This window comes from Aphelocoma coerulescens, chromosome 9, assembly GCF_041296385.1.
Source record: "Aphelocoma coerulescens isolate FSJ_1873_10779 chromosome 9, UR_Acoe_1.0, whole genome shotgun sequence".
Taxonomy (NCBI): domain Eukaryota; kingdom Metazoa; phylum Chordata; class Aves; order Passeriformes; family Corvidae; genus Aphelocoma; species Aphelocoma coerulescens.
Genome location: NC_091023.1, coordinates 8,468,249 through 8,486,257, shown reverse-complemented (window position 1 = coordinate 8,486,257; position 18,009 = coordinate 8,468,249). Strand labels below are relative to the sequence as shown.

General features: G+C 36.4%; 1 long non-coding RNA gene across 1 annotated transcript in view; it reads right to left on the bottom strand.

Annotated features, from left to right (window-relative positions):
- Positions 1-1,299: 1,299 nt before the first annotated feature.
- The window catches only part of LOC138114738 (uncharacterized), a 114,316-nt gene continuing 97,606 nt past the window's right edge, over positions 1,300-18,009 (bottom strand). The window contains exons 3-4 of the long non-coding RNA XR_011152778.1: positions 2,472-2,562; positions 1,300-1,585 (exon numbers count right to left, since the gene is read on the bottom strand). This is a non-coding gene — a long non-coding RNA (uncharacterized lncRNA). The remainder of the gene's footprint in view (positions 1,586-2,471; positions 2,563-18,009) is intronic.

The following is an 18,009-nucleotide window of genomic DNA, read 5'->3' as shown; positions in this document are numbered from 1 at the left end:
ACCACACATAAATTATTACCAATTAGGGACTAAAGCTGCCTCAACCCCCCCCAGAATCCTGACTGACTAGTGGGAAAGCAGGCAATACATTTGCAGCAACAATAGAAATACCATAGGATTTATGTGGTACCTTGCTGCACTAGTCTTTCAATTGTGTGATTCATAGTCAGAATTAAAAATCATTAAAGAACACAGAAAGACAGAGAACAAAGCCAGATATTCATCTGCTGTCAACTGATGTCAATGCAATGTGCTTCCCGCTATGAGGTAGTGCTACATGCAGATAGGAATGTTTGCAGCAGACCCACAAAATCAATGTACTATGTGAACCTGGACAATTTCAGCTTGCAGGTCATTTGTTTCTTAGATTCTGTGTGGGTGTTTTTGGGCACAAATTAGAGATTCCAAGGCTTACTGGTATAACATATTCAAAAAGGAATGGGGAAGAATGAATGTCTTTGCAAGATCTTCCTGGTTGCTGCTTAGATTATATTGCTTTGATAAAAAAAATACTTAGGCCATAATGGGGAAAACAATTCCAAAGGTATTATTATAAAAAGATGATACTTTTACCCTGAGAGAAATGGTGATATTAGGTGAAGACAGGAGGTAAAAACAGCAGGTGTCAAATCTATTGCAAACAAAAAGGATAAAACAGTAAGTGAAAGAATTGAAATAAGGGCTTCATTATATTCAGATTGCAAGGGTGAAAATTTCCTTTTCTTGTACAGTCTCAAGAAAAAGTCCAGTCTAATAAACTTCCCAGCTAATCACAAAAGCACATTTCACTGCTTCTACCTTCTCCTTTTACTTTTACAGTTTTCTAGCACAAGGATTGTTGAAAATGTGCACAATTACCTACTTGGTTATCTGCTCTAGCACTGATTGGATCCAGTCAGTAAGTTTTGACTGTTAGAAAGTTACAGATGCCTCTGTGCCTTGGTTGCTGCACTCCATGTGTGCGCTGGCACACAAAGGGTGCAAATAAGAAACAGCCAAGTGGTACTTTGAAATAAAACAGAGATCACAGCACAGTTCTGTGCATGTCCTGTCTCCTCTATACTGCCCACTTCCTCTTTGCATTCAGGGATCTATATTCCCCTGGATTCTTATTTTAAGATGATAAGCACATAATTGGGCAAGCTTTTGTTTTGATTGCAACTTGTTATTTCTACAGTGCCCCTGTAATAAATAAACTCATTATTATTTTTACTTTAAAGATATGTTAATTTATTTTTAACAAATAAAAGGTAAGGAGAAAAATATTGTTTCATCTTAGACTAGTTAGAAGTTGCACTATCTACACCTGCAAGGGTGTTCCCTCTGTTTCATTGCACATACCACAGACACTAGAAGATGCAGTGCCTCTATTTCCAGTTCTCCAGTTGTCGCTGGGGAAGAAACCATCTCCAGGTTCCTCTGGCAGGTGCACTAATTCCAGGGTTACAGAATCATACTAGAGGTCTTTTTCCCTGTGAATACTAAAGGCTTCAGAAGAAGGAGATGACACAGCCTGTTCAAGATCCTGCAGCAATTCAGTGGGATTGGTGTCTGGGGAAGCAGGAGAACAGGTTTATGTCCTTATCTGCAATCAAAGAGATACAATATTGTATAACTATTTCATAAATTAGTTATCAGGTTAGGACAGGGGCTATAACGCTTGCATCTTCTTGCTGTGTTATCTTCTTTATGAAGTTCCAAAGGGGACAGTCTGTAATCAAGGCTGCTTAGGGTTTAGTGGCTGAACATTTGAGCCCAAGGGCAAAAATATATGTTGTTTGTACATGTATCTCTATAGATATAAAATTTAAGTTTTCCTGGTGGGAACTTTGGTCAGAATTGATTTCAGTTGGCAGCTGACCATCAGCTGGACAGACTTAGGCCTAAAAGTTTTAGGAACTCTTAGGTACCTAAGTATCTTGAAAGATCTATGTTTTAAGAAAAGCTCATTATTAGCTTATTTGATTCTTTAAGCACCTAAGTATGTTAGAAAATATTTTTGAGCTTACTCTGAAGCTTTCTTCACTTGTTTTCTGCAGCTCTTGCTGGTGAGGACTAATCCAGACCATAATGGTGATTCCTTCTTCCCATCACAGTTATTCCCTCTTATTGATTCACCTTATATTAAAAGATAACTACCAAGTGAATTTGTAGTTTAATCATTTATAGTTTGCTTTCTGCTCCTGCCACATAAACACTTATTTTTTGCATTCTGATGCATTTCTCAGAAATACCAAATCATTTTCATTTGAAACTTGGAAGGCAGAGTTTTTTTCCCTTTGAACTTGGAGTACCAGGGAGATGAAGCATCTAAATACCTGTCAAGTTTAGCTGACAGGAGCACAGCAAACACCAATAAATAAGGAAGCTGCATTATCTTATTGCACCATCTCTGAGATACTGAAACAATCAAAACCACACTGTTTGTGCAAGATCAAGGTCTAAGACATGCAACATTGTCTGTGTAATACCTGAATACTTGTGAACAGCCACTTGAGCCTGCACATCCAGGCTTGCCTATTTATTGTTTTTCCATTGTTGTTCCTCAGACACAACTGACCCCTAAGCAAAAATATAGAATGTTGCATAATATTAAATATAAGTAATTGATGCAAGTAATTGACATAAATAATCCTTTCATTTTTCCAAAAACAAGATATAATTAAAAATGGAAATATATGGGCTGTTTTTCTATTGCTTTGGTGAGGTGTTTCCTCCTTTCTCAGGTACAAAAAAGATAATACAACTGTTTCCAGCCCTTTGGGGATTGGATTTAGTCCAAAATTATGAAAGATGCAGAGTGTCATCTTAGACAAAACACTTCCTAAATTTGTCTTTTTGCTAAAATTAGGCCACCTAGAAGATTAAAAGCTTTCTTCTTTTTTTCTGCCTTAAAAAACATAATTACACCCTAATTTAAAACTCTAATTGAGTGTACTTGTATTGGTAAGATGTTCTTTTTCCCTTTAGGGACAGTATTCCTATTAGTCACACAAGCTGTCTAATCATTTCATGGTCCGTCCATTTTCCCACCCTACACCTCCATTATAAATGAGAAAATTAAAGCTTCCTTTTTTTTTTTTTAAGAGTATCTCAATTATATCCTCATAAATTCAGCAACTGAACATTTCAGTTGAAATAGTAAGTCACATCTTTAGCCAGTGTAAGTTATCATTACTCTGCTGATTTAAATGAACAAAAGATAACTTGCATCACCTGAAACTCTGACCCATGAAAACAAACTCACTGAAAAAGTCTAAAAGCTTCAAGCTCAAGAATTTGTGTTCTGGCTATAAATGCATGCCAGCTGTACTATTACCTTGAATTTTATTAATGTTACAAGTTTTTTTACATTAAATAACGATTGATGAATTTGCACAAAATAATACTACACAAAATACCATGACTGCATCTTTCTGATTAAGGAGAACATAATTTTTCTTTAACTAGTAAGTCATAAAGACATTACCTTTTCTTTGGTTTTGTAAGTGACTCTATTTGAACTATGATTTTGCAATCAGATCAAGGCGAACACTTGATATTCTTTCTTTGCCCAAAAGCCCATCTTTGCTATCTTTTAACTTAGATTTATAGATCTGCCGTTTAACCAGATGGTGATAGAGGGATTCTATGAAAATATGTCTTTACAATCAGATCTTACATTTTACCAAGCACTTTGAAATGGTCATTTTCCCTTTAAGTCACAGGACCGTTTTAATGTTGGGTTATTAGACTACATTGTTTTTCTTCCACCAAATCACATGAAATCTGGTAAGGTTTGCAGAAAACAAGTATGTGAACTTTTAACTGATTTTCTAAAGCCTAAGAATTACTTCTGGCTTCTATAGCCATTGCATAGTCTTTGTAAAACAAAAGACATTTTAGCATTTAAGAATTAGCTTTTATTATTTTCCATGCTATGCCTTCAGGCCTTCATTCATAAACATTATCTTTGTTCTAGGTTTAAAACTTTTAAGGAGAAACAAACTTAATTACATATAGTGTATGGAAAATTTGGGGTTTAACCACTAATCTGTGGCTTGCAGTGAATTTGGATGGAAGGAATTCAAGGCTCTGAAGTGCCATGTTTCTCATACTTTTCTGCATTGACTTCAGGAGTTCTAGGACTTCTCAGTGAATATCATAATTTGCTTAAATAAAAGGCAAAGGAGTGAATCTTTAAAGTTTTTGAAATCTATGTCTTTCTTTTGCAAATATTTATCTATACACACTTCAAAGACAAAGTTACCAATGAAGGATTTATTGAAATTAATTTCTGATAAACATTCATTTCTCAGTATTTTCTGCACTGGATGAATTAAAAAAAAAGTGCAGATCATTATTACTTCTATTAATCCTGCTTGCATTGTTTTTAGTTATAGAAACAAAAGATAAACAGAAATACACTTCAGTGCAGAGGACCAGATTATGTTGGTAGACATGTTCATAACTCTGGTAACATCAGACTGCTTCCTCAGTTTCCACTAGCTGAGGATCTAGTTCAGGAAATGTTACTTTTCCAGTGACAGTAACTATTATACCTCTTTCTGCTCTGTCAGATTTGGAAATATTTGGTCTTATCTTAAACAAAAACATCTGGTGGTGAATCTGAAAAGATGGCTTATTTCAGACCCTGAGCTTCCCTTCCTCACATACACGGACCCTGAGGATGTTCAATACAATTAAAGAAAAACTCCAAGGTTGCAAGAAAGGCTCAAAATGAATATAATTTTAGAACTCTAGCCCAAGGCTGCAGTATTTAATTGAATTCATTGAATTTCAGCTAAGTAGGCAACTACTTTTCTGACCTGAGGGAGGCCTGTATGTATTAATAACAGCACTGTTATTAACAAAGCACTAACAAAGCGCTGGAGACACCACAGAAAGTTTTATATCTGTAGATGAAAAAACCACTTTTGATTGATGTGATTTCTGATTGGTCATTTTCAGCCCACAGTTGTGACCCCACTGACCCTCACAGTTCTGCTGCAATACATTAATTGTCACAGTGTCTAATTGCTCTGGGCCAATCATCACCACACCCACTGTACAGGGGCTGTTTGTCATCCGACTATGCTTAATTAACAATACAGTATCCTAACTCTACATCCAGCTCTGACTGCCTGAGTTCATGAGGAATTATTTGCTATTTACTCATTATGATGCTGTGCTAGTGACTGGCTGACTCTCACATTAGAAGGAACTGGCTAAAGCACGTTGGATGTTTGTGGTATGCCCCATGAACAAACTTAGGAGAATGGTTAGTAATTAAAAATGTTGAAATGCCACCAATTAAATGTCATTTGGGTATCCAATGGCTCCATAAAAGCCATTTAGAGGAACAATTTAATATTCATGTGTGAACACGTTCCTTTTGGAATTCCCTTGATATTCACAGGAAGTACTTTTTAGATTAAGTTTGATAGAGGATGAAATACCAGCTGAGCTTATGTCAGAAGCAGCACTGGGTAGGGAATTTATAGGGAAAAGATGGCATGTCCTAGTACTCTATAATACTGTATTTTTTTCTTGTAGTTATCCACAGAAAATAAAGCTCAGTTAACTGCTATAATCAGTAAGAGCACAAAAGATGAAGTCTGGGTCTCCTTTTAAATATAACTTGAAAACTTGCAGGTACTCTCTTCCTACCACTCCCCTGCCCGTTCCAAACAAGCTACAGTGTAATTCTGGGGCCTTGAAAAACTACTGTAAAAAAAACACCTAAAGAACTCCCCACCAAAATTCTGAATTGATGGTAAAAGAAAACAAGAAAGAATAGGGGGAAAGCGGACACTTGCCTGCTTTTATCTAAAGCACATGAAGCTGGCTCACCCAGTGTTGGATTCCCCGCCATGTAGAAGCAACATCTGTCTCTGAAGGTTTTTTTGAGAGCTCCAGATGAGTAATGCTTGCAGCTGAAAATGAAAGCCATTGCACCGATACCCACAGTGCAGCCGTCTCAGGGAGCAACACATGTCAGTGGTTCTCAACTGCAGTGTTTCTACTACTGGAAATTAGAATCCTTAATAATATCCTAATCCTTAATAATAGCTATACATGTCTTCCCACACTTATTATGAAGAAAGAGGTGATGCTTTCCAATATCTCCTTGGATACAACAATGAAATCTTGGCTTGGATTCCATGTGTAGAAATATGTAAGTGAGAGCAATTTGGAAACATAAGGAGCGACTTCAAGAGGGGTTTTTGTTCCTATGTTGCTCCTGTGACATTAGCAACCCTTTAAAATAACCACAAATAGACTTTCAGGCTTGAGTTCCTGGCAAAGACGTGGCAGTTCTGTCATTTTTTCAGACTGAACTGGAATTCTTAAGGCAAATAAAGTTCCTGTAAGCCTGGTAATGGCAGTGGCAGAGCATGGAGGGGCACCGCTCCTCCCTGTGCTGGCTTCAATAGACACATCACAAATCATGTGGCACTGGGGGTGTGTTTTCCTGGCATCATTTCTCTTCTCACTTAGGCAGCTCTCAAATGGATTCAATGCACCTGGTTAATGTCTATCTATCACTGTTGTGATGGTACAGAAACACACTATCCGTTTTGGCATTGGCATCCTTGCTCAGCACACGGAAAATTTGTTAAAGCCTTAAAATCTATCGAAGGTCTTAAGCTGTTATAGATCTGCTGCAGAATGGAGTTAAATGTATACTGTGTATTTCTTCTACAAAGCAGACAATGATTTCATAGAGCAGAATACTTTTCATTTATTTAAAATACACAAGATTTCATAGGCAGAGATCGTATAACTGAGATCTTAAAGGTTTTTGCTGTATGTGCCAAGCTGCATTCCTGCATATCTGAAACATGACAGAACTTTAAGTTATGTGATTTATAATATCAGAATACTGTAACAGTAATGAAAGATAGGAAAACTGTGGCACTGCCTTCTTCATGTAACTTCTGTGTGTAGAAATTGAACCAAAGAATAAGGGATTATTGTGTCAAGCTTGTCAAGCAGATACAAATTTCTGCCCCACAGGTGTGACATTCAGTGGAATTACTGGCAGTGTGACTGCTCAAACCAACTGTACTGTGAGGGCATTCAAACGATGGGCAAAAGGAATGGCTGTAGAAAAACTGGGAAAGAGGGTGGCTTCTGCCAAAATCCACTCCAAAATACTTTCTTTTATCCTGCAAAAGGCAGCCGCTGTTTTGTACAATATCACTAATGCAAAGTGGGAAAGACACATTGTAATTTTGGTGTGGTTTTGGTGGTGTTGTTATTACTATTATTAATGATCCAGTCAAACTTTTTAGATAATTATCAGTGAGGCCAGCATTTAATATTTTACAGCAACAAAGCCCAGCCTCTAATTTTATTACTTTGATTGTTTGTTCCTCATGATGTCCAGCTAAATCACACAATGGCTTTACTGTCACACTGCTGGCCTGGGACAGGAAATGGGTGCAAGTGACACACACTGTAACATACACTGTACTTTCCAGGTGGATTTGAGCCAGAATAATTCACAGCTTTGTTTAAGATGCTTTGGAGATTCAAAGCACTTTCATTAACATGCATTCAGTCACTCATCTCCTATCTAACAACAAATAAGTAAATATACAACTGCAAAGGCAGGATTTGGATATCAATCCTGATAGCACTTGTGAATTGTTCTTTGCCTCATTTAGCCAGTCCTCTCTATATAAAGTTTCTTTACAGATATTACTTCTCTAAAAATTAAAGACCATCTTAGCGGTTAGTCACAACTCTTCATGTTTTTATTAGCTTTAGAGCTTTGCCTGATGCTTACATATTTGTGTATAGCATTCTTCCCTGCACCTGCAAAGAAATATTTCCCCTGATTCATCAGTGTAGAGCAATCTGCCTCCTTAGATAATTGAAATTACTAACTCCGTGTTTCTGATTCAGTTGATATGCTGTTTTTGTTTTGTTTATTGAAATTTTCATACCTTTTGAAATAAAGACAGGCTAATAAAGTTATTATCTTTTTTGAGATAATTGGTAGCTTGCTGTGATTTTTTTTCTTAATTTGTTTGCAGGAGCAATATTTCCTGTAAAGATCCAATTCAGCAGTTGTCTGATTTCTTCCCTTGGTCTCAGGCTGGTCTACAACACTGCCAAAACAGCATGACTGGGATTACTAATTCAAAATTTTCCTTTTCTGGTATCAACCCAACCAGGCAATCTAGGTTCTGTAGGACAGCCATATTCCTGAGCTGCTTGATAGACTAATGTATTTTCATTTAGTTCATACTCATGCAAAACACTGAGCCCACATGCCAGGCCACCTAGTCAAAAACTCTATGAATTTAAATAAGGCTGGAGAATAATGTTTCTGAGAAGCAGGGTTTAATAACTGCTCTTTCTATGAGTAAGTATATTTTAAGCGAAGACCCTTTCTGTTGTAAAAACACTTGTACATTTTTTAGGAACTTTGAAATAAATTCTGAAGTTTGGACTAGTTGTTAATTACTCTTCAGTTTAGATCGATTTTGACAAAGGTGGCAGTGGTCAAATTTTGGTCCTGATTTCTTTCAGCATGAAAAACAACTTGCTTGATACAGAAAATCATTAATTTTTCTCTTTTACCTCTCCTTCTTATGATGACAAGAAATTACTATCTTTACTTTTTTCAATGAAAAAAAAAATCAGGAGTGCAAAATCATCATCAGCTTTCAATCTATTAGCAAGAAATAACAATTCCATTATTATTAATATTTCAAATAAAATTTTCCCTTTTGTGGGTTAAGAAATAACAAAATAACTAGAAGCTATAAACTCAGGTATAACAGTGCTCTTTTAAAAATTATTCCAAACAATATTCTAACATCCATTTATGTATCAACATCTCAGGTATAAAGTCCACAATTTACTGATTTTTTCTCCTGTAAGGGTAGACTTTGTTGTATTATGTTAAAGGAGTTCCATGAAAAAAGAGAGTAGTAAACCTATCATTAAGCATTGACAGTCCTGAGATATCTGAATATCTTTACAGATTATCAATATGTAATGCGACTGAAGGGTGAAGCATCACAGAACGGGAAAATTGCACCAAGTGGAAGAAAAGAGATTGTTTAGACATCAAACAAACCTTCAGATTCATCACATCTAGAATCCCTAGCGAAAAATAAGCCAATGTCTGCTGTAAATGCAACCAGGGTATAAAATTGCTTTGTTGGGTTTTACTCTTGTTTTTTTTTACTAAATTATCTTTGGTTTGTATCAAATTAAAACACAGAATGAGAAAATTTGTGTTGAAAAACCATATAAATACACAGTCCTGATTTATAAGACATATATATATATATATATATATATATATATATATATAGGCCATTTCTCATAACTTTCTTGAGACCTAAACTAGTACCAGTCAAAATTAATTAAACCAAACCTGAATATCATCTTACTAGGGTTGAATATGATAAATAATTATTATAAAGTAGCTTCTTGGACAATTATTAGTACATACTTCATATCAGAACTCTGCACATCTTGTTTCTTTTCATTGGAGTTTAGGAATTTGCAGCTAGAGTTCTGGAGCTACCGGGGTACGTAAAACTAATTGGGCACATAAATCTCACTAGATCACATTGAATCCAAACACTGCACATGGTTGTTGTTTTCTGTTTGCTGTGCAGAACTGGATGTGTTGACGCATTTCTAATGACTGCACTTCCTAACACTATGCAGGCTTCTTGTTTAAGAACACAAACTACCAACACTGAGGAGATTTCCTCTTTTCATGATAGTTCTGGAATCCTTCACTTGTATTTTTGTTTTATGAGCGAGAGATCATCACTGAGATTCAGTGATGCTTCTGTATTCCTGCAGTTTCCTCTGTTAACTCAAGCATCAGCTACAAGTGTGGGAAAAAAAAAATCTATAAAAAATAATCCCAGATGTATTAAATGGAATTCTTCTGTGACTGTCCCTATCTCCTTGTTCTGATGGCCTCACCAAAAACCTGTTCAAGTGTACATGGGTGCTTCCTTTTAGCCACACCCATCTTTCTCCCCAAGGAGAATGGGCTCTGGATCATCACCATAATTACATTTTGGATCACCATGTGATTATTTTCAACTGGCAGAGTCCCTCCCAGTCATTGCCATAAAGTTGCTACTCAGCAGAAATGTCTGCTTCAGCTTTTAACCAGGACACTGATGCAAACTGATGCAATTCTATTAAGGCTAATGTGCAATTTTAAATCTGCTTAGAATTTATTTTTGGGACCACTGTGAGGAAGAACACTATCATAATTGAGATCCAAGTTATGGTAATGAAAATATTGTAAGATATCTTTATAAATAACTCAAGTTTGAATACTGTTGCTTTATAACAAACACATTTACAAATGTGTGGGGTGGTGGTGTTGTGTTCTTTGGTTGTATTTTACTTTTTAATCATATCTAGTAATCAGAAACACAAATATTAGCTGCCTGAGAGATTTTTAAAATATAGCTGCATACAAATTTTACAGCAAACACAGTATTGGAATTGTTTGTCTTAGGCCTGGGTTATATTCAAGTCCCTTTGGCATTTACAAATCAAATCCTGACCTTAATCAGATGTGAGTATGCAATAGACTAATTCTATATTATTAGCTGTGATGTTTATAAATCAGAAATTAAACTCAGAGGTATGAAACAGGGGTGTGAGACCCAAATCCTTTTATGTATATTTCTTTTAGGGAGTAGTGTTTTACATCCCCTGGCTGTGACTACTGAAGACACAGGCTATCCTATCAGGACCGAAGGAGTACTCCCACACAACGGAGAGCACAAATCACCCCTGCTCTACTTGGACAGGATTTAACCTTTTGTACCATAAAATAAGCTCTGGAAACAGTAAAACCTCAATTCCATTACTATCCTATTTACTTATGGAAGAGTTCAAAGAGTGACTGTCCTTCTGAAGTTCTTGAGGTTTCAGCTGGATATTTTCTTTAAGGAGTAAGAGAAATTGTTTATGGAACAGATGCATTAGTATTCCATACAACTGTTTGTTTAAGTTCTATTTGTTTTTCTGTTATTACTGTAGAGATATCACTCATATACAAACTGCTGTCAAAATATTTTTCTCCATCTATAGCAATGATGAGGAGAGTGAGTGGTTTGAGAAGGCAGAGGAGAGTTGCCACATTGCTTGGCTACATCTGCATTTGTAAACTCCTGCATACTGTGAAACTCTTTAGGCAGCTGAAGGGATCAGTGAACTGAGATACATCTGGGTAGGAGAGAAGCAAAAAAACAAAGGGAAGCAAGAAATTCACATCTAAATGGAGATGCTTTGATAGTAGCATAATGAATGTAGCCATCTAATGGAGATTTTATAGCAAGGGAAAAGCTGTTTGTATGAGTGAGAAGATAACTCTGACAGGAAAAAAAATGGGGAGAAATTCTTCATCATGAAGTGCACATATCCTTTTTGGTCTTAGTTACCCTAATGGATTCTAAACCAGATATTAATCTCCTTCAGGATCACGTGTAATTCTCATATCAGTGTGTGTGTACACACAATGTGTGTTTGTGCATACATACACTTCTGAAAATAGATATGCTGGGTTAGAAAGTTACAATTTCTTTCTTTTATTGGCTCGTGCTGGCAGATACTTAATGTTTAAAGGTCAAGCTGCTGGAAGATATAATGCTAACAACAGCAGCAGAAACTGCTGAGATAGCAGAAGTTAGTAAAATATTTCTCTAAATGCTTCTGTTTGTTACCCTGTCTAATACACAAAAGGCTCAAGAACATCTTAGAAAGATGAGTGTCCTAGATTGTCAGATGAGGGCAGTTGGTGTGCTGGGATGGGTGTTTGTTGCTCTCCTCTGGATAGAGGGGTGCAAGGGCCACAGAGATCGGCAGCAGAACAAAGCTATCAAGCCTGATAGGGAGGACTGGTCTAGCCTTAGACATTTGTTCCTGACACAGTTTTTTCCCCCAACATTTCTTTGCGGCTATAGGATGCATTTTATTTCCCCCAGAACAATGTCTATTTCTGTCTGGTTCACAGCAGGTGCTCTAAACCCAGCTTAGGAGTGTTTAAATTCACAGAATCACAGAATGGTTTGGGTTGGAAGGGACCTTAAAGACCATCTAGTTCCAAACCCCTGCCATGGGCAGGGACACCTTCCATGAGGCCAGGCTGCTCAGAGTCCCCTCCAACCTAGCCTTGAACACTGCCAGGGATGGGGCAGCCACAACAATTTAAACAGGTCACCAAGTTTGACATATTACTGCAAGACAGTTCTCTTTTAGACAATTCTTTTCTGAATATAATATAAAAAAATCACAAAAAGTTTTCTTTTGTCAAGTGTCCTGACTTTCCTTAAGACTTTTTCTTCCCTCCTTCTTTCATCATATTACATTATTTTGATAATTAAACTGAAAAGAAGTCATTATTTGGAGCACAAGACTTACAGGCTGAGCCTTTGTGGAACTAGCACTAAAGCCCTATTTCATAGTCATTGTTCACAAAATAAATGTTTCAGAATTGTCTATAATTGATGTAGAAATATATAAATATCCACATAAACACAAAATTCTTGTTTTACTATAACTGATTGAAAAAATAATCCTGATTGTTATAGAAATACTAAATAGAAGACTAAAAATATATCCATGTCTGAATAATAAGAGATGGTCATCACTTTCAGATTTTTCATTTTTAAAATTATTTACTATCTCCAGGTTTAGACTTACTATAAATAAAACTGTGAAATTTTCTCTTTCTTCTTCTGCACTATGACAAATATTGGTAGCGCTGCACATTTATTGTCAGCAACGCCTCTGAGACCCATGATCTTTCTAATCCTATTTCTGACCTTTAAATGAATGAAGGATTCATGATACTTCCTAGAAAATCTGGCTTAGGTATCAGATAGGTTCTTAAATATTACAATGCAGTAACAGGCCAGATAGTGAATTACAGAAAAAAAAGCATTCCGAAACTATGTTAGACTTCCTGGAGCTCAACAGCTTTTCCTTTTGCAGAAGCCACTGAACTTTTCTTTTTAACTCATCCAATTTCCACACCCTTCCTTTTCTCATAGCCCCCTTTGAAAAAACTTTCCAGCCTTTTAAAAATACTGTGAAAAAAATGGTTTTACTGGATATCTTTTAAAGGGAACATAGAAGACATCTTGAGAAAAAGAAGAAAATAATTTAGCCAGTAGTAATTTTACATATATCTGAAGGGATCAAATAAGAAACCTGATACAGACCTGAATTATTTCAGCAAAGTTTCCTGAAACAGTGGAAAAAACCCTGTGTTAAATGGTAATCTGGAATTTCAAACTGTGTGTTCCAATAGCCACAATTTTCCCAGTTCTAAAGCAGAATGGGATTTTATTCAACCTGTAAACCAGTCAGTTTTCCAAGTACTTTTTGTTCTGCTTTGGTAAGGATGGGCCTATCTATAGAACTGCCAAAGATTTACAGGATCCAACTGGAACTAAAGGAGCCACAGCTTTAGGGTAAGGGCTCTACCAAAATTGCAGAATGCAAACAAAATATTTTTCTGATGTTGAAATACAGTCTATGATTCTGCACGCGCGAGTATGTAAAACCAGTCTTAAGAATACTGCTGTTCTGGGTAACTGACTTATTTGAAGGAGAAAACATTTATTTATAAAGAATGTTTAAATGGACAAATTTCATTACCAAATTTACAGCTGGTATAGCAAAACTTTGTTGACTACAGGTTTTTAATGTAATATTGTCAGTTTCTCTTGGACAGTGTTACAGATTCATGTTATAAAATCCATTTAACTGATCAATATGTAAATCAAGAAAACTTGTTATCCTCTGAATTCCAAAAACAAAGGTGCTCCCCTATGTTGTACAGTGCTGTCAAACTGAAATAGAAAGTTCTTGCTCTTTGATTGCAATTCTTTCACAGACAAAAACTGGTCTATTAAATAATGAAAGGTATTGGTACAAACAAAGTGGAAATTAATGTTTTAAAGTGATATATATTTACTTAGATGAAACAGATTTTATTTAACGTATATTAAAAATTTATTCCATAAACAAAACAGGATAAGATTGCATGTTTAATTATTGTGAGAAGCATGAATATAATCCTAAATCTGAATGCTGAAATTTGTTTTGAATTATTTACACTGTCCTTGAAACATCAGTATGCTGCCTTTCAAAGAGAAACACAAAAAATTTCTGTCCTCAAACTAATTTTACAGTTTTGCAAAAATTTGCAAAAATACTGCTGAAATCAAATTAGCTATTCCCCAGTCATTTGTCATAAAAATATGCATGCACACATTGAAACACAGTCCCTACATATGTCATAAAAAATATGAATGTCACCCTGCAAAGTCTGGTTTAACACAAGTGGACTGCATTTTCTGTTGTACTGTGAAACAATGGGTTCAGCAGGACAGGAATTAGGCAGCTCAGAAAGACCAGATGTCAGCTGCCTTTACCTGAATAACTTTTCTAAAAATTACTAGTAAAATCAGACACAACAGCTGTCTCTCACTCTAACTGGATGATTTAGGAGACATCTTGTCCATACGTCTTTGCAGCCACCACACTGCTGGAGCATGTGCTGCAAAATAAGGAGACTTTTATTATTATTATTGGTTTTTTTCCAGCACTTGTTCCAAGCCTTGCTACATGTATATGCACAGTAGAGTCTTCATTTTTTTACCAAGTGTGTTAATAGTTGTTAATAAGGTAGTAAAAAAGAGAAAGGACAATGCTGAAGGTATTCCCATATACTGCATATGGGTTATACACCTCTGAGCACAGGATGGGCTCTGTGACATCCTTGCTAGTATCAATTATCACAGAGTCACAGAATCACACAATGAACTAGGTTGGAAAAGACCTTTGAGATCATCAAGTCCAACCTATGCCCTAACCTAACACCTCCTCATCAACTAAACCATGGCACTGAGTGCCATGTCCAGTCTTTTTTTAAACATATCCAGGGACAGTGAGTTCAAGGGCTTGTTCTGCAGTCAAAGGGCCTGTGTGTGTATGGGCAGCCACTTCAGCCTGATCCATGACCTGATTTCCCAACCAGAACTACTGGGAAGCTGGCAGTTCCACTGTCCTTTGCAGCCTGCTTTGATTCATGGCTACTCCCTCAGTGTGATGGAAACCAGGATTGCTTCCCAGTTGCAGCTCAAGGCTGTACAGGATCCTGTGCTGGGCACGGCCAGGGGTAGTGCCCTGAGCACTCACATCCCCACGGGGCAGGCTCAGCTGGGTGACAGATCTCTTTGAGCTTTTCTTTTGAGATCTAAGTGCAGATACAGCCTGCAATCCTCTGATTTCCACCAGCAAAATCCCCCGTCTCGCAAGCATTCCTGAGTAATTTCCTAGTCAGTACGAAGCTGCAGGGGTCATGAATCAAAGTGCTTTGCACTTTGGTACCTTTGCCTCCAGAGCTCAAACCCTCCACAGAGATAAGGAGTGAAATATCAATGCAATGCCTGGCACGGTGACGTGATTGCAAACAGCAGCGTTGGGAGCTCTGCACAGCCCCCGATACTTTACTGTGCTAGAAAATCCTTGCCAAGTGTATGAAGTGAGCCAGTAAAAGTTAGGAAACTTAATTCTGCCTTCCTGTACAGACACAGTATTAAATATTCTTGGGTTTTCTGACCACCTCTTGTCTTTTCTTGCACTGCTTAATTCACAGGATAGACTCAATATCCTACAGATAATAAGAGCACTAATTTATTCTCCCTCCTCATCCTCCCTATTTAATTGTCTGATACTTCATTTATAAGAGAAATCCACCACGGGTCATCTTCCAGTTCTCTTGCATCAATTTTTAGTGTTGTAATATCTACTGAATGATAAAGCACATATCTGTATAACTGCAAGCATCAGAGCATGGAATTGCGTGCATTTTTAAGTGGAATGTGCTCTCTGACAAGCAAATATTGTGTTCACTTTTCACTACCAACTAAAGCGCTGTTTTAAGTGTTTCCTATCAGAAACAAAATAGTTTTTAATGGAAGGATATTGTAAATTATTGATAAGGTCTATGGAGGAGCTCCTTGGACAGTGTAAATATGAAAATTGACAGAGTTTAGAGGCGTCTTTTTAAAGTATTCTGATTATTAATTAGATAATGAAGTAACATATAATTATATTATATGTAATTATTAATAATGCTTCCCTCCACCTCCTTTTTTTTTTCCACTTCCAGAAGAAATCCTGAGAGGGTGAACTCTTCAGAGAAATAAGGAAGGCACAGAGCACTGTCAAGTTGTATCTAGGAAATGTCTGGATTTGCTCTCCTATACAGTGCCCCACAAACTCCCCTGAGAAGGATATATATCCTTCTTAATGTGAATAATCCTAATCTACAAACAAGAATGAAAGTGTGGGTGTATTCTGTCAGAAAGTCACTTTTATTTCTCTCTCCAGATTATATCTCCTTCCCATTTCTTACAAGGAGGGGGGGAAACAGAAAACAAAGAACTCCAAAAATAAAAAATGGTGTAATTTTCCATAAATGCTTTCTTGGTTTTTTCCAGTCTTACTTTTTTTTTTTACTATTTTACCATTTTGTGCTATCTCTACCTCGTGAAGAGATTCCTGGCCTAGGTAATTATTGAAATACCAAAATATGATTAGTTGGACCTGAGAACCCCATACTCTCCAACGTTAAGTGAACTAAAGAAACTGAGTTCAAAGCTTTTCTACTGGCAAGACTCACAGGAGTAAACTGCAGGTACATTCACAATGCTTAAGAATACACTGATTTTACTTGCAAATATTTCCTGCTGTGTAGCCTTTAACACCTTTCAAGTCTGATTCAAATCTTACTGAAATTAATGAGAATTTCTGCACTAATATCATGCTTTGCATTAAGCCATTCATAGAGCTCCTTAATTTACTGCATCTGCCCTAAAGTTTTAATATTTCTACTCCTCTCCTTTTCAAGAGCAGATATAAACTGGGGAAACTTATGCCCTAAACCTGTAATTAAGATGTCCATTTCAGTTTCATATCATTTTTTATACAGTGGTCTACTTTTAAGAGCATTTTATGGTATTTACAAATGCTAATTTAAGAAATACATTCTTTTCTTGTACTTTAAATTTAATTCCTGCTGAATCAATGGAGGCCAATTAATAGAAAGCATCATTTTAATTCTTCTTTAGTAGAATTGATTCAAAAGTGGGACATATTTAGTAAACTAGATTTAAGATATTTATGTTGCTATAAATTTATTCACTTAAGCAGAAATGCAGTAACTTAAGCCAGTTAAGGTCTCTCTCAGTCTTGCCATTGACTTCCACACGTCTGTCAATAAAAAATAGAAGAACAGCATCCCAAAATATGGGCCTGTCTCAGACTTTTTAACTTCTCAGAGCAGGCTTATTCAGATAACTCACCCAGAATATCTTCTAATCTTTACCAAACGGAAGGATGAAGATAGAGTAGTGCCAGTACTCCTTAGCCTTTGCATCTAAAAATGGCAATTTACATGTAAATACAGACTTCTGACCTATGCTTGGAACAGGAAGCAGAAGAGTCCTTGTGCCTTCTTAGAGCATTTTGCTCACTGATTCACAGCTAGTAAGGGTCTCACTCTCAACACTTCTCTCCCTCATGTTCACATTCTTTCATTAAATTGCAAAAAGTCTTATCTTTCAGTTTTCATACATGTATTCTAAATTCAGGAATTGCTAAGCTTAATACACAGCAACGGAAATGGAATCTTAGTTCCCTGAGCGTTAACATTTATGGAAACATTGTTCATAATATGAAATTAAAATGGGTAAAATCAACTGCTTGGAGAATGATCATGCCTTTTGAACAAATATAAAGGAAATAGACTTATTTATCATCTAATGAGAAAAATCAGAGTGCAGTTCACTTATTTCAATCAGGAGTGTGAGAATGGAACATGGTCTTGTGCTGACACTGAGATGACTGAGGCTAAGAGCTACTAAAAAGTGAAATCAGAAGAGCTAGATATAAGGGAATAATACAATTAATTTGCATGGGAAACTAAGACAAAGAATAAGACTAAGGAAG